Source organism: Marmota marmota, unplaced genomic scaffold (genome assembly GCF_001458135.2).
Source record: "Marmota marmota marmota unplaced genomic scaffold, marMar, whole genome shotgun sequence".
Lineage (NCBI taxonomy): Eukaryota > Metazoa > Chordata > Mammalia > Rodentia > Sciuridae > Marmota > Marmota marmota.
Window position 1 is genome coordinate 2,459,575 of NW_025999862.1, and position 17,910 is coordinate 2,477,484.

Here is a 17,910-nt window from a genome sequence, read left to right on the forward strand (position 1 = left end):
CCACCTCCTCAGCCGGAACCAGCTGGCCGGTTCCTGCCCAGGGTACTCTCCCTCGCCGGCCGTCCCACCTCCCGCGTCTCCTCCACAGCGCAGGACTGACTCGCGGACCGCAGAGCTGGAGCTCTCAGGGCGGCCGCCGCCGCAGAGATTGGAGGTCGGCCCGCCGCCGGCCCCGCCCCTCCCGGAAGTGGCTCTCTGAGGCGCCTGCTGCCTCCCGGAGCCCCGGCGTGCGCGGTCCCGCCGCTGCCGGCCGCGAGCACGTCCTGTCGTGGCGCCAGGTCCCCCTTCTCCTCCGGGCCCCACGGCGCGTGCGCGCCGCCTGCTGGCCAGGCAGGGGTTCCCGGGCCTTCCAGGGAAGGTCTCCCGCACTGTGGCCTGGGACTGCAGTTGGTCCCTGTTGGTTACCAGCTTCTCATTCAGGCCACGTTATTAAAAACAACTTTAGGTCACTTTTGGTAACTTTAAGCCCCTGAGAGAGTAGGCCAACATGGTCTCTAGGGGAGGGCTTGGAGGTTTTAAAGTATGTTGCCCCTTGTCGCTTTCCTAGCTCAGAGACGATTTGTTCCATTGAGTGCCTGACAAAAGGGCACATGTAAACTGTTTAATGGAAATACCACGCCCTACTGCCCCTTTCCTTCCTCTCCTGCACCAGGGGTTGGGCAAACATGCTACCCACTTTATTTTCATTAGCAATGTTGAGAATCATCTAACAACAGTCAAGTGAAACGACCCATCAGGGTCACAAAGGGCACCCTTCATTTCCATTTGACTATCAAATAGGTTTTCCATGACTTTGCCCATATTGTCATGACACTGATTAAGTGGAAGTCAAAGGTAGCATAGTTGCATCCAGGACCTGCATACAGTATGTTTTTATCAGTAAATAAATTTTTAAAATAAAATAAATTTAAAAATTTTTAAAACACCTACATGGAATCTTGAGAGCTTCCAAACAGAAATGTCATCAGTGAGGGTATCCATTTCCATTCCCCTGGTGAAATGTCATGACATTAAAATTAGGGCATGTCATCACCACCATCATTATCCTGATTTGGTGCTTTTAGGATGAAATTCCTTGTTATCACAGCTGCCCTCTGCTGCACACCCTGTCAGCACGTTCCAGTTTCCCAGCCAGAATGATTAAGGCCCAGAAGAAGTCAGGCAGAGATTATCCCTGACCTTCCTCACCCTCATCCCATCAGAAGTCCTACACATTTCTACCATCTAAAGCCCCCAAATCTAGATACCCCCATACTCCTGCCCCTCTTGCTGCGGTTCCCCCAACAAACATGCATTTTCAGTGTTTGAGTCAGAATATGGTCAGGGGTCTCCTACCAATGCCTGCTCATCAGGAGTTACATCAGGCATGCCCTCCCCACTCACCATCCTCTACCCTTCTTTTATTTCTTCTTCAGATCACAGGAAAGGCATCCCCTCCCGGTCTCCTTAGCTGCCACCTCCCATCCTTTAACCTGGAATCTGTGTACTCTGATGACTGGAGGGCAGGGTCAAGTTTGATTCCACTCTACAGCGACACGGGGTAGGCAGTCTGATTCTCCCCACAAGCATGAACCAATCCAAACACATCGACTGATCCTTACTTTGCCAAGAACTATGCTAGGCACCTTTCGGTACAAGGCCCTGTTTACATCCTGACTTGCCCAGATAAGGTGCCTTGTCATCCCCTACCTGGTAAACAAGGGCACCAAGACCGGAGGAGGTAATGGTCCTTCAAAGGTGCATAAGCAAAATGGGGTGGAGTTTGCATGGGAAGCCAAGGCCTCAGATTTGTAGGGAGGGGTTCAGATATGCTTGTTGATAAATTAGAAACAATGTTGGCACTAAAGGAGCTTCAGCTCTTTCTCAGATCAAGCCCACTGAATGCCGGTGAGGAGACTGAGGCCCAGAGAAGGATGCAACTCCTGGAAACTCCGTGCTGAGCCGAGACTATGGCTTGGGTCTGGACTTGCAATCTGAGTCTCTGAGGTGTGTGTGTATGAGACAGAGATGGAGACAGACAGAAAGACTCTGACTTCAGGGCACCCTCTTCCTACCCTACAGCCCTCCCAGAAGTCTGTGGAATAAGATCAGGAGGCATTTAGCTGACCGGTGGGAGGCAGGGATGGGGTTGCCTGGAGCTTCCAGAAACAAAGTGTGGTTTCTCCAGAGCTGCTTTAGTATCCTCTGGGAGCTCGTTAGAAATGCAGGTTTGGGGGGCCCCAATTCAGATGTCTTGAATCAGAATCTACATTTTAACAAGATCCCCAGGTGCTGTATATGCACAATAAAATTTGAGAAGTTCTTCCCTGGACACCCTGTTTTCAGAGAAAGCACAATGTTTTTATTGATTGTTGTGTTTGGGTTAGTTTCAGGAGGTTAATGAAGAAAATGTATGTGTGTCAGGGGAGGGCAGGGCTAATGCTCCCCAAACTGTCCTCTGGTACCCTCCTGGTACCTTCCAACATAACCAAAAATTGGGAGGAACTGGAAGTTTCTGTGGGGAACCAGTGAGAAGCTGACATTCCTGTCGATGGCACTGGGTTTGGGTGGGGTGGGGAGAGTGGAGGAAGATGCCGTAGGATCTTTCCCATGTGACATCTTTAATTGAGGCTGATCTCACTGTAGTGCCTGCATCTACTGCTTGTTTAAAAATATATATTTTTTCATGCCAGCAAATCTGGTTCTGCTTAAAATGACAGCCACCCATGGCCAAGATAATGACATCCCCCCCATACTTGAGCACACATTCCCTACTCTGACAAGAAGGACTTCCCCATCCAGGCCTCCTCTCCTGTCCCTGATATCCTTTCTCAGCTGGAAGTTCACCCCAGGACAGTCAGGGTTAGGGGGTTTGCAGCCTCTCAGCCTCTACTGGAAAGGAATGACCCACAGGAGCGCCCCCAAGCCAGAATGCCCAAGCAAGGACAGAAGCCCGGAAGTCAGTTCCAGTTACAGGCTGGGCAGATCCCAACAGAGATGTGGGAGCACCCACGCAGGAAGCCAGTGCCCAGACTTGACCACACTGCAGTGAGCATCAAGGGGCAGAGTCACCGAATTCTAATGCCTCAAGTGGGCCCCCTGGCCTTCCCAGGTGCATACTCCAGGTGCCAATTCAACCCAAGTCAGTGTGGCCAAACCCTCAGAGGACTGAGACTTATTTCCCAAGGAAACCCCACCCTTCCCAAAGAGGCCACCATGGAGCCGCCCTTTCACCCCTAGCAAAACATCAAAAACAGCGACTTTATCAAAAAGCAAAGAAATACAAACTTCCTCTGGCAGAAGGCAACCAGCTGGGACCTACGATGACAAAACAGCTCTGAAGGCAGCCAGATGGGCCTCTCCTTGGGGGCTATTGTGTGGTCCTCAGCAAAGTTGTATTTTTCCCTCCAAATTTTAAAACTTCTACTTGCGTATTTAACATTCGTTCATCCCAATACTTAAAATCATTTGCACACCTGCACGCGCACACACACACACACACACGCACACACACACACACACATGAGATGGCACTCTTATTAAACTGGGTTGATTGTACAGCCTGCAGGACAACTTGGACAGTTACCACCACCCAGCCAGGGCGGCTTCCTGGATCCCAGCTGGCCAGACTCAGCCGCCTGCCTGCAGAAGAAAGTGATGGAGACAAGAGTAATGGATTTTATGCAGTTGGATCAAACTGGGGAGAAGCAGCTGGATGGCTTCTTTGGGGTCCCCCAGAAGCCATGGCAATTGATAGAACAAAGCCTGGTGATGTGAGTGCGTAGCTAGTCTGTGCTAGCTGAGGAGGCCTCACTTCTTGGCACTGGGACAGGCCAGGGGTGGTTTATACTCTCGGCGTGAGGGAGTTGGAGCTCTGGGTTTCAGGAACAGCTTGGATTTCACCCTGGAGCTCACCAGCAGCCCGGCCAGAGCTGCTTCCTTCACCAACATGGAAGTTCCTTTTCCTTCTCTGCCAGGCAGGAGGCGGGCAGATGGGAGAGGCAGGCACGGCCTTCCTTTTCACAAGTTCTTGATTCTTTGATGTGAAAAGGGGCTGCTGAGTCATTTAAAGTGGACTGGATCCAACCTCTCTGCATCTTACAAAATGACAGCCACCCATGGGGCCAAGATAATGACATCCCTTCCCCCTCAGACTTGAGCACACATTCCCTACTCTGAAAAGATAAGTGAGATAAGGAGGCTCCCACGTCTAGTAGCTTTTAGCCCTCCTTCCCTCAGTGGCCAGCTCTGCGGTGTGCACCGTGCATCTAGCCCTCTTTTGGATTGGTCTGCTTGCTTCTTCCATTCCGTTGTTTCTCTGGAAGGCAGTGGGTTTTTCTCCTGTGTGGCTGTGTTCTTCAGTTTCACCTTATCAAGTTTCCTGTCTCCGCCATATGCTGCCAGGGAAGCAGAGCAAGGCACAGCGAGGCTCTTTAGCCGTCTGAGCTGGGATTTTGCAGTTGTAAAAAGAGGGTGAATCACATCTCCCCTAGGACTGGCTAGACAACTGCATCACACGTGGGACCTGACCCAGGGGAGGCATGCCAGAATTATTAATAGAACCCTTCCCCCACACCATGGATGTATGCAAACAAGATCCCAGTCAGAGCTCTGTGATCAGCTAAGCCCAGTCCAGCTTTTGCCATTAGTCTGGCTCCCATCCCCTTTAGGATCTGATCGGGACATGACTGATTAGTGAGCCTCTGCCCTCTCCAGGATACCCTGGGCCTTTGCTAGGCTTGTCCGAGAGCCACAGAGCTGTCAAGTCCCGAATCAACAAATCCAACATCCTTGTTTACAACAAACATTTTTTTTCTGCTACCAGGATTGAACCCAGGGCACTCTACCCCAGAGCTACCCCCCACTATGCACATTTGATTCTGAAACAAGATCGTGCTAATTTGCCCAACATGACCAGGAACTTGGGATCCTCCCGCCTCGGCCTCCTGAGTAGCTGGAGTTACAGGCATGCACCACTGCTTCAGGCTGATTCCCTTTCATTGTTCTAAAATCAAATTCCTATAACTACAGAGGAGAAAATACCTTCTTTCTATCTTCTAAAGGTTCGATAATTTGTCTATGAATAAACTGGCAGATTAATAGGAGGGGAAGCATGTTGGTTATGTGCTTAGACACAGAAGCCCCACAAAATTATGAGGCTCAAGGAGAGCCACATGGTTGAAGTTTATATAGCGTCCTGAGTTACAGAAAGTAAGAGGGGCTTGGGGCTTCTTCGGGGAATGGGGGGGACACAAGGTATGGGGACATCTATAGTAAATAAAGCTTGTCTTAGTATACAGATAAATATATCTTTCTCAGGTAGTAAAGGTGGCCTAACAACTCTCAGAAGTATAGGTGCCTGTGCCAGGCACAGTGGCACATGTCTGTCATTCCAGTGTCTCGGGAGACTGAGGCAGGAGGATTGCAAGCACGAGGCCAGCCTCAGCAAATTAACTGGCGATGTAGCTCAGTGCTAAAGCACCCCCGGGTTCAATCCCTAGTACCCCCCCCCCTCAAAAAAAAAGTACAAGTGCTAGCCTGTGACAGAGTTGGTGGTGTCACCTCCAGTGTCTTCTCCTGTGACACAATTAGTTCTTTTTCCCTGGTTGATGAGATTGCTGAGGGGGGTGCATAGCAATTGAGTTACTTGTAGTAGGATCTGTCAAGTGCATAAGGGAAATTTGGAGAAAGTCTCTTTTTATACTTCAGAGGAGAAGGAAGGGCAAGAGAGGAGGGCAGGAGAAGGTCAGAGAGACCTTGGTCCTTTAGTTCAAATACCAGAGCATTAAGAACTAGATCAGAATGTCATACAGCAGGCACAATCACCATGAATGGGAAGCTGACCAAGCAGATCAGGAAAGAGGAGGTGTCTCGGTGACTCAATTACCATGTGAGCATTTTTGCCACAAGTGATGTTATTGTCCAACATTATGGTTGAGCTGATGAAGTTCTAAACACAATGAAGAATAGTGTACATGCAACTTTTCACGTGGTAATTGTGCTCTAGAAAGTGCCTGGAATAAAATTGTGCTACCACTTAGGAAAGCAGTATGGAGATTCCTTACAAAACCTGGAATGAAACCACCATTTGACTCAGCTATCTCACTCCCCAGTCTATACTCAAAGGACTTAAAATCAGCATGCTACAGTGATGTAGCCACCTCAATGTCTATAGCAGCTCAATTCACAATAGCTAAACTATGGAACCAATCTAGGTGCCCTTCAAATAGATGACTGGATAAAGAAACTGTGGTATATATACACAATGGAATATTACTCAGCCTTAAAGAAGAATGAAATTATGGCATTTATGAATAAATAGACGGAGTTGGAGGATACCATGCTAAGCAAAATAAGCCAATCTCTAAAAACCAAAGGCCAAGAGTTTTCTCTGATAAGAGGATGCTGATCCATAATGGGACAGGGGGGCAAGGGAAGAATAGAAGAACTTTGGAGTGAGCAGTGGGGAGGGTGAGGAGGTAGATGGTGGAATGAGATGGACATTATTACCCCTATGTATGGATATGATTGCATGAATGGTGGGACTCTACATCATGTACAACCAGGGAAATGAAAAGTTGTGTTCCATCTGTATAAAAACTAAAATGAATTAATTAAAAAAAAAAACTGTAGTTTACAAAAACAGAACTGCACTTTTTGTATGTAAAGTCAAGATTTTGGCTCCTGTGCCTACGAACTGGCTTTTCATGCAGGTGAGTGTTCTGGCAGGATGGAAGAGGTACAGGTCTCCAGACAGTTTTTCATTGTGCAGAGCTGTGTCCCAGCACCGAGGGCCAGAGGGTTCACATCCTCGAGACCACCAGACTTTTTTTCATTTCCAGGATGCTCTCTGGGAGCCAGACAGCCCCGCTGAGGACGCCATTGCAAGCGGACATCAGGAATATACTCCGGCTGGATATTCATCAAGCCAAAAAGGACCGAAGCACCCTCCAGGCCTGTGTTTGTTGTCTAGCACTGAATACCAGAATCTGCCGGGAGATTTTCCAAATTCCCATGTTGGAGCTCTCTTGCGGACTGAGGGAATCATGGGGCCTAGACATCTGTGTATAGTGCACTCCTGGAAAACAGCTGTTGATTCTAATTTCATCTATTTCTAGGCTTTAGTCCTGCAACTGGAAGAGACTGAACCTAGATCTCCCGGTATTCCAGCTCCAAAAGCCCACACTCAGAAAATGTAGTGAAACTTACGGTTTCTTGCAGTGACTTTGAGACTCCTATGCTGTGTGGCTTTGGGTGCCCTGCTTACTATCTCTGAACTACAATTTTGTCATCTCAAAGTTTGGAAGAGAGAGGAAACTCCTGTCCGCCTCTATCAGTCTAGAATTCTCTGAGACCCACTGGGTTCTGCTTCTCAGAAACCCCTGTTTGGTAACTTTACCTCTCTTTCTCTCTGCAGTTTCCCAGGAAGGGCCATCTGTCACAAGGTTATTTGGTTGGGGAGGGTGTCTGTCCTGTTCCTGCTGTGAGGATGAGCGGTATTGCCAGAATGCCCTGGGAGGCCAGGCGGGCTCTCTGCTTTGTTGACACAGATGGGACCTAGTGAAGAGGCCCAAGGTAAAATAAGTCCTGGGTAAACAGAGGATCAATGGGGTAATTACCAGCCTTGGAGCATGGTTTCTCCTTGCCTGGCCCTGCAGAACCCGTTCCCAGGGCTGACTCAGAGGGCCTGGCCTTCGGGAGGCTGGGCAGCACCTACAGCCCCAGCTCAGAGGTCAGGGGAGGGAGTGGGGAGGCCCCCTCCACAGAGGATGAGAAGACGTTTATGTCTTTAAAAACTGAATAAAAGGAATTTTCTGTAGTAGGTTTGAAACTCTAAGGGCAGAGTTCTCCTCCTTGCTCAGGGGGGTTGACCTGGGCAGAGGGATGCAGGAGGGTCTGAGCGGGGGAGTGCAGGCAAGCAGGAGTTAACCAGGCAGAGAGTGGCAGGGATCAGGTTCATCTGATCAAAGGTACCTGCCCAGCCAACAGTGGGGGCAGGGAGGCCAGTGCAGCCAGGGAGGGAAGGCCTGGCATGCAGGTCAGGTAATCAAGAGCAGAGGTGAAGGGCATAGGTAAAGGTGTGGCAAATGCACTGACTTCAGTGGCCCAGCAGATAATACACTTGCCATTTGGGAATAGAGATCTTGGGCACCTTAATTCATTCATTCACTCATTCAGCTATTAAATGCGAGGTTGCCATATTAAATGCTAGGGCATGGGATGATCACTAAGCAAATCAAAGCACCCTGCCCCACGCAGCTGACACTCCATGGAAGGAGACCGATAAATAATCATAATAAATAAGTCAACTCTAGGGCCAGTGAGCAGGTCCTGAGGACCATAGGAAAGAAGCCAAGCGGAGCACAGGGCACGGGGTAGGGGGCTCCGGCTGGACGTCATGGGTGCTGCAGATTTAAATACAGTGGTAGAGGAGGCCCAACCTTCAATTTTCCAAGACAAAAATCGTTGAAGGGTGTTAAATTCTCCTAATTTTAAAAATTTATTTTATTTTTGGAAGTGGGTGGGTCAAACCCAGAGTTTCCTGTGTGTTAGGCAAATACTCTGAGCTCCACCCCAAGCCCTCTCTCGGTTTTAATATTGTGATGTCCTGGGAGCCTAGGAGAGCCCGGGAGGATTCTCATTCTCTTCTCTTTGTGGGGCCTACTTGGTGGGTTTTTTGTTTGGTTGGTTTTGTTTGGTTTTGGTACTAGGGATTGAACCCAGGGCCTTGTGCATGTGAGACAAGCACTCTACCAGCTGAGCTGTGTCCCCAGCCCATAGTTGGGTTCTTTATGTTAAACAATGGAAGCAGTTTCAGTACTTCAAGGGCTGTCCGTGAGGAGGACTTCCTTTTTTCCATCTGCCCCAGCTGCTCAGAGTGCCTGTATTTTGGTGGCAGATGCAGAGAGGTTTCCTGCAGCCCTCTGCTCGCCCAAGCTTTGTTGGGAAGACAGGACTGTTGCTTCCATGGGGAATGATGTCCCCGTAGCAGAAGAAAGATGTACAATGCTGCCATCCACAGCACCTCCTTCATGTCCTCTGAGCGCTGGGGCGGTCGGAAGAGTGCTTGATTCTCAGTTAGCAACAGGAAACTGCCTGTCAGCACAATTTCTGGACAAAAAGAGCACAGGATTTTGACCATATTGTTTTCTTGTTGCAATATGCAGAGTTTATCTTGTGACCATGATGTTATTGAATGAATCACTTCTGTTTGTTAATCCTGTCTTTTGTTTATCCCCAAAATGGAGGTTTGGGGGTAGGGGTGGGGGAGTCTCTCATTGATTGTCCAAAGAGATCCAAAAGGTTGTAAGGCAGAGCTTCACCAAGGAATTTCCAGAACTTTGGGCATCTCCTTTGATTGTTTTGAAGTTTTGTTTTTGTATTTTAAATTGCAACATAAACATGTGCAGACATGTCTGCACAACACTCCCAAGGGTAGAGTTATATGAATATTCACTGAGCGAACACCATCTTCAGCCCCACCCAGATCTAGAAGCACCATCCCCCGGTGCCATGAAAGGAAAAAAAAGAAACATCACCAGTTCAATTTTTTTTTCAATAGATGCAACTGAGGTGGGAGTGGGTAGCAAGCCTCCTGTCTAGAACTTCAGGGTCCCACAGGACACAGTGTTTTGATCTTCAGCCAAAGAGCCACAAGTAACCATTGGGATCATTTGCATCAAGGGGCTACAGTATCACATATGTGTTTTAAAAGGGTCCCTCTGCACAGCTTGGAGAGTGGCTGGGAGAGGATCCACATGAGAAGACCAGTGAAGAGGCTTTTTGCATTTGCCCAGGTAAAGAAAGAAAGTAGCTGGGTCCTGGCAGAGAGTGGCAGAAATCAGGTTCCAACGGATCCAACTGTACCAGCTCAGAAGATGAAACCCTGGAAAGTGAGACAACAGATTACGACAACACTCCCAAGCCATGGGTCACCCTGTGCCTAAAAAGCAGGCTCCCATCCTCCAGCCAAGAATAGGGGGTGAGGCAGGAGTCACACATGTGGCTCAAGGTAAAGAAGCCCACTCACCTTGTGGCTCTGCCTTTAACATGGTGCAGTAGAATTGGGGTGTCTCTTCCTCAACCATAAGACTCTTTCTGACTCATGGTTTCCCATAAAGTAGAGCTGTTTGTAATAGTAATGAATAGTGCTGTGCTATGCCCATCCACCTTGAGTGTGATGATTCAAATTATATTCCCCAACAGTTCCTGTGTTGAACTCCTAAACCCCCGTTTCCCAGAACGTGATTGCATTTGGAAATAGATCATTGCAGATGTAATTAGTCAGGATGTGGTCCTGGAACAGGATGGGCCCCTAACCCAACATGGCTGGTGCCCTAATCAAGAGGAGAAATTAGGACAGTCCTGCAGCTGGGAGGCAGAGATGGGGTGATGGTTTTAGAAGGCAGAGCACACGGGGTTGCTGGCAGACCCCACAGCGAGGGCGGAGATGTGGGTGTGCCCCTCTCACAGCCCTCAGGAAGAACCCACCTTGCGAACACTGTCTCAGACTTCCAGGCTCCAGAAGGCAGAGGCAGTCAATTTCTGTTGTTCACAGTTGATAGCACTTTATATCAACAAATATACCTAGGTGTACAAACTTACCTGCCATGGTTTGAGTGTGTCCTCAAAATTCATGTGTTGGAAACTGGATCCCCCATGCAGCTGTGTTGGGAGGTGGAGCCTTAGAGGGGACCAGTAGGGCACCAGGGCTCTGCTTCACACGTGGATTAATGATGCCGTTATCATCATTGCAGAAGTGGAGTCTTGACGAAAGGACGAGTTTGGTCCCCTCTTGTCCTCTCTTGCCCCCTTGCCCTTCCACTGTGGGAGGACACAGTAAATTGCAAATTGCCACTGCAAGTTGGTGCAACCACTCTGGAAAGGAGTATGGAGATTCCTCAGAAAACTTGGAATGGAACCACCCTTTGACCCAGTTGCCCCACTCCTTGGTGTATACCCAAAGAACTTAAAATCAGCATACCATAGTGACAGGGCCACATCAATGTTTATTGCAGCTCAATTCACAATAGCTAAGCTATGGAACCAACCCAGATGCCCTACAAGATGAATGGATGAAGAAATTGTGGCATATATACACAATGGAATATTACTCAGCCTTAAGGAAGAATGAAATCATGGCATTTGCTGGTAAATGAGTGGAACTGGAGACTATCATGTTAAGTGAAATAAGCTAATGCCCAAACACCAAGGCAGAATGTTCTCTCTGATATGTGGGTGCTAACACACAATAATGGAGGAGGAAGTAATAATAGAAGTTCATTGTATTAGACAAAGGAGAATGAAGGGAAGGAAGGGGGATGGGAATGAGAAAGATAGTAGAATGAATCGGACAATGTTCACACATGAATACACGAAAAGTGTACCTCCACACCATATACACCCACAAGAATGGGACTCTAATTAGAATAAGTTATACTCCATGTATGTATAATATGTCAAACCCACTCAACAGTCATATATATCTGCAAGGAACAAATTAAAATTAAATAAATAAGAACGACTCTGCCAGATGCCTGTCCCCAATCTTGGACTTTTTAGCTTCCAGAATCATCAGCCAATAAATTTTTGGCCATTATACATTACCCAGTCTGTGATATTCTATTAAAGCAGCACAAAAAGGACTAATGACACAGCTCCAGCCCTTAGTGCTGGCTGAGGAGACTGGAAAGGGCAGGGCGACATGGCCATTCTCAGTAGAGAGTAGCTCAGGTCCCTTCTGAGCCTCATGTGGGGCAGTGGCTGGGTTGGGAAGCGCCCAGAGCCCTGCTGCAGCCACCCTCTCCCTCCCCACCCCCCTACCCCCAGCTTTCTGGGAGAGGGAGAAGCAACCTGAAGCTAGTCCTTGGGGATTCTGTGACTTTCAGCTCTGGGTGCAACCCAATGCCTGCCACCTAGGGGCAGATATTGCAGGGGATACTGGGAGGAAACCACTAGACACAGTTCAGATGTCCACTCTAACTATCCACTATCCATTTAATCAAATATTTCAAATGTTTAAACCATTTCTACTGGCCGTCCATCCAAACAGCCAGCTCCATGTCCCTGTAATCACATCATTATCTTGAAGTCCATTAAACTCATTTCACGGAACATTCTCACAAGTCCCTTCAATACACAAATCATACCAGTCCTTTGTTTTAATTAATTATTTATTTTTTGAGACAGGGTCTTCTTATGTCTCTGTGTTGCCCAGATTGGCCTTGAACTTGCAATTCCCCTTCCTTAGCCTTCTGAGTAGCTGAGATGACAGGTGTGTGACAATGCCTAACATTCCTTTAAAACAATTTTTTATAGCTAGTAGGCCTACTTCTGACCCCAGCTGCCCTCTTTACAAAGTTTCTAGCTGGGAGCAGAAGGCCCTTTAGATAGTACCCAGTGTTGTCTCCAGACTCAAACTTAACAACGGTAAAAACGAATCAGAACCTAAGGTCTGTTGGCAGAGCGTAATGGTTTAGATGTGAGGTGTCCCCCAAAAGTTCAGATGTGAGACTTTGCAAGAAAGTGCAGAGGAGAAATGACTGGGTGTCAAGAGCCTTCACCCAACAGTGAATGAATGCCTGATGGGATTAACTGAGTGGTGGCTGAAGGTGGATGGGGTGTGACTGGAGGTGGTGGGCACTGGGGACATGCCTTTGGGGTACCTATTTTGTATCTGGAGAATGGAGTCTCTCTCTGCTTCCTGATCATCACGTGAGCTGCTTCCCTCTGCCACACTCTTCTGCCATGATGTCCTGCCTCACCTCGAGCCCGAGGAATGGAGCCAGCTCTCTATGGACTGAGACCTCTGAAACCATGAGCCCCCAAATAACCTTTTCCTGCTCTAAAATTGTCCTTGCCAGGTCTTTTAGTCACAGCAATCCAAAAGCTGACTAAAACACAGAGAATCAGTTACAGCACGTGCATCAACAAGGGTCAGCAGAGCTTGCCTGGGCTCACCCCAAGCCATGTGGAAAGCACCTACCTGTAAGCTGTCCTTAAGCAGCAACTCAAAGCCGTGATCATCTGTCAGTGGACGGTGGAGATCCCTGTGAATCGGGTCACATTGAAGGGAAGGACTCCATACAAAGCCCAGTTAATAAAGTGTTTTTATTGAACTTGGTACACACACAAGGCCCCTTATGATCCGCCTCTGCCTCTCTCCACCTTCTTCTCTTCTGTTCCCACCTCACCCTTACACTTTGTGACCCAACCAAATTTATAGTGACCCTACAATTTTTCATCCAGTCTGAGAACTTTTGAGACTGAAGACAGATCCTTAAGTTTTCTGGGACAACAGTCATGAATCAGACTACTCTGAGAAACCTTGGAAATCTGGTGTCTCTAGCCATGTGGAACTACTTAGAATTCCCATAATATGCCACAGGCTTTTACAACCCCATATTTTTGCATATGCTATTCTCTTTTCTTGGCTTATCCACCCCCTTTCTGGTCTACTTGTAGTAAGTTCTGTAGCCCACTCCTCGGTGGAGCCTCTCTAAGGCTCCTAGAGGGGGCTTAGACTCTCTTTCCCTATTTTCCTACCACTTAATCACTGTCTATCTTAGTTTCTTTGATTCCCCAGAAGGCCAGTAACTACTAACTCAGGTATTATATTTTTTCACCTTTGTACTCTCTAACCTATTCTGGTTGTAGATGCTCAACAAATACATGTCTAATAAATGATTTTGTGATTATCCTGGAGAAGAGGTGGGTGAGAAAACTAACTTCCAACATCAGGAGTGTTTTCATCTCAGTGAAGGCCTCTATTTGATTTGTGTGGCCATAAAGACTAGAACAAGAATAGCCACTGAAGGTCCCAAGGAAATACATTTCACCTCAATATTAAGAACTTTCCAGTGAACAAAACTATACAGAAAATGAAGAGAAATCCTTGGGCAGATCAGAGCTCTGTCACAAGAGGTGATGGATTGGTAAATGTAGCAAACACTTGGTAAGAATGGAGCCAGGGTTTGAGGATGCAGGAGACAAATAGTTTTGGGTAAATACCTAAGACTCTAGGATTGATTGATTCATCACTTCAGTCATTCACCTTTTCCTTATTCAGTGAATACTGGGCACCAGGCACTGTACCAGGAACTTGATGAGTTAGTGCAAAACAAACACACCCATGAAACCACCACACATATCAAGGTCCTACGCTTGGTGATAAACCAGAAAATATGGCCTCTGACCTCTGGAAGCTCACAGGCCTGCAGGAGAGATATATATGATTATAAGAATCAACAGGCAGTGCGAAAGCAGAAGGAGGAGTGGAGGGAGAAGAGACTTAAGTTGGAAAGCGATACATGTTAAGAAGCTCATTTGGTTCTGACCTGGGACTTTCTGGAGAGCTCAGGGTTTGTCTCTGCTCTGCCTGCTCTTCCAGTCCAGTGACCTTCCTAAGTGGCTGGATTAGAGCAGTCTGCCCCTGTCCTCAGATGACAGGTAACCAGGCAACTTGGTCATCCCAGGGGAGACAGGGGGTTGAGCTGTGTGGGGTCTTTAGCCAGGGCTCCTTCTTTCCTCCCTCCTTCTCTGAAAATCTGGCAGACTTGCCCTACTCGTCACGCAGACCTCGGGACAATAAAGGCACAGGAAATGCCATGGTAGGTGCACCTCAAGAGCCTGGCAAAGATTCAACCTCAGAGCAGCCAGCCCTCATCAGAGCACCCATCGGAACCGGTTGCAACCCACAGGGAGGAGGAAAGACGTCAAGATGAGCCAGGAGTATACGCTCACAGGATTTACTCCTCCACACTGCAGGGAATAACATCAAAATACAAGAGCCACTTGAGAAACCCTTGTTCCATTTCTGGGAACAGTAATCAAAAACAAATACCTTACATTGTGCCTTTACTGTGGCCCAGGCTCTGTGTTAGGTGATCAGATAGGCACTAGCTTTGCTGTTGTTGTTGTTCTTTTTAGACACACATGACAGACACTACAGTGTATTTTGACATATTATACATACACGGGGTATGACTTATTCTAACTAGGGTCCCATTCTTGTGGTTATATGTGATGTGGAGTTTTACTGGTCGTGCATTCATATACGAACATAGGAAAGTTATATCTGATTCATTCTGCTGTCTTTCCTACTCCCTTCCCCTTTCTTCCCTAGACATTAATTTATTTAATCATCAAAAATCCCCATGGTTGTAGGTAAATCAAAATTTACCTACAGTCACATAGCTGGAGAATGGATGCCTGTGTCTCTCTGGAATCTGTGTTTTGGGGCTCTGTAGGGGTTAAATGAGAGCCCAATAAAACACACTGAGTTGATGTGAGATCTCCTCTCTGAGCTCCAAAGCTAAGTGCATCCCCACTGGAGTAGCAGTTTAGCGGGAGAAGCATCTGGAATATGAATTTATAGCATCAGGAAACCAGAAAAAATTATTACTCATATTACAAGAGGATAATCTCTCTAGTACATAAATCCATCTGTCCATGTAAGAAGACTAATGAACTAACAGGTAACAAAAACTATACAAATGGCACTTACACATATGAAAAGATGATTAATTTCACTCATCAAAGAAATGCAAATTAAAGCCATACTGATGTAGCATTTGTCTCCAAAAAGTTTGGCCAATAAGTGTCTCCAACAACTATGGCCCTAAAGATATAATATATTTGAAAAGAAGGTAACTAAAAACAATGAGTTAAATATCCATCTCAAGAAGCTATGAAAGAACAGCAAACTAAATCCAAGGAGAGTAGAAAAATGATAATAATTAAGAGGACAAACGGAGCAAAACATTGCTTCTTTGAAAAAATAATTAATAAAAAATAATAACCCCTTGCAGGATTAAAAAAGGAAAGGAGGGGGAGGAGACAAATTCAGTCCAACATCGGGCATGAAAAGAAACATTATTATTATAATTCCTAGAAACATTAAAAATATAGTCTATGCAAAAAATTTGAAAATATACTTGATATGGAAAAATCCTAGAAAAAAACATAATATATACAATATCTTTATTTTATTTATTTATTTTTATGTGGCACTAAGAATTGAACCTAGAACCTCGCATGTGCTAGGCAAGCGCTCTACTGCTGAGCCCCAGCCCCAGTCCCCAAACCATAATATATACAAATACTGAAATAACAGGGATGTTAGAATTACCTGACACATATATCATAGCAGCTATGTTTTTTTTTTTAAAGAAAAATTTCAATGAGCACTTGGGAACACAAATGAAAGAAAAAAAAGGAAAATCTCAACAAAGAAATAGAAGATACAGTCATCACAGTGTTGCACACCTGGAATCCAGGTGACTTAGGAGGCTGAAGCAGAAGAGTCACAAGTTCGAGGCCAGACTCAGCAACTTAATGAGACCCTGTCTCAAAATAAAATTTTAAAAGGGCTGAGGATGTATGTAGTTCATGGTAAAGCACTTCTAGACTCAATCCCCAGTAAAACACACACACACACACACACACACACACACACCAAAAATAGAAAAAAGAAAAAGAAAGAAAGAAAGGGGGAAAAAAGGAGGAGGTGGAGGGGAAGAAGAAAAAGAAGGGGGAGGAAAAAAGGAAATAAAGAAAGAAATAGAAGAGATAAAAGGATGAATTTGAAATTTTAGGACTGAAAAATACAATAACTGAAGTAAAAAAATCTCGATACATGGGCTCAACCAAAGAAGAATGGAAGAGGCAGAGGAAGAAATTAGTGAACTGGAAAACAGAACAATAGTAAATACTCAGTCTGAAAAACAGAGACTTAGAGCAAAAAGAAAAAAGATGAACAGAGCCTTGGTGATTTCTAACATTTGTGTCATCAGAAATGTCCCAGAAGAATAAGAGAAACAGACCACGCTGATAAAGTACTTAAAAGTAAAGGCTGAAAACTCTCACAATTTGAGAAAAGACATAAACCTAAAGATTTAAGAAGACGAGCAAACCAAACAGAATAAATCCAAAGAAATACACATCAAGATGCATCATTATTAGCTTCGGCCGGGACAGCATCTTCCAATAATTCGCCAAAATGACGAACACAAAGGGAAAGAGGAGAGGAACCCAATAATACGTTCTCTAGGCCTTTTAGAAAACATGGAGCTGTTCCTTTGGCCACATATATGCGAATCTACAAGAAGGGTGATGTTGTAGACATCAAGGGAATGGGTACTGTTCAAAAAGGAATGCCCCACAAATGTTATCATGGCAAAACTGGGAGAGTCTACAATGGTACCCAGCATGCTGTTGGCACTGTTGTGAATAAGCAAGTTAAGGGCAAGATCCTTGCCAAGAGAATTAATGTGCGTATTGAGAATATTAAGCATCTAAGAGCCGAGATAGCTTCCTGAAACGTGTGAAGGAAAATGATCAGAAAAAGAAGGAAGCCAAAGAGAAAGGTACCTGGGTTCAGCTGAAGGGCCAGCCTGCCCCACCCAGAAAAGCACATTTTGTGAGAACAAATGGAAAGGAGCCCGAACTGATGGAACCTATTCCCTATGAATTCATGGCATAATAAATGTAAAAAAAAAAAAAAATTAAAGGTCTGTGGACTATAAAAATTATTTTCTTAAAAAAAAAGATGCATCATTATTATATGTCTGACAACTCAAGACAAAGGGGAAAAGAAAAGAAAAAAAATTCTTGAAAACAGAGAAGAATTAAGACCTTAACTAAGAGGAGAAAATAAACTAGATTGACAGCATTTTTTTTTTCAAATAAGAAATCTTGGCAGTTAAAAGGAAGTGGTGGGACATTGTTCAGAACTGTCAACCCAGCATCCTAAACTTAAGTAAAAATATCCAACAAGGCCTAGCACAGTGGCGCATGCCTGGAATCCCAGCAGCTCAGGAGGCTGAGAGGAAGATCATAAGCTCAAAGCCAGTCAGCAGCTTAGTGAGGCCCTAAGCAACTCAGCAAGACCCTGTATCTAAATAAAATATTTTTAAAAAGGGCTGGGGATGC

At 46.0% G+C, this 17,910-nt stretch overlaps 1 protein-coding gene and 1 pseudogene across 2 annotated transcripts in view; one reads left to right on the forward strand and one right to left on the reverse strand.

Annotated features, from left to right (window-relative positions):
* Sgpl1 (sphingosine-1-phosphate lyase 1) overlaps positions 1-208 on the reverse strand; it is a 52,200-nt gene extending 51,992 nt beyond the window's left edge. The window contains exon 1 of one of the 2 annotated variants that reach the window (XM_015500530.2): positions 69-208. The gene's annotated coding sequence lies outside the window, so the exon portion shown is untranslated. Of the gene's footprint in view, positions 1-4 lie in introns of both variants that reach the window. The other variant, XM_015500529.2, reaches the window with a different exon arrangement.
* Positions 209-16,978: 16,770 nt separating this feature from the next.
* Positions 16,979-17,484, forward strand: LOC107154766 (annotated as a pseudogene).
* The last annotated feature ends 426 nt before the right edge of the window (positions 17,485-17,910 follow it).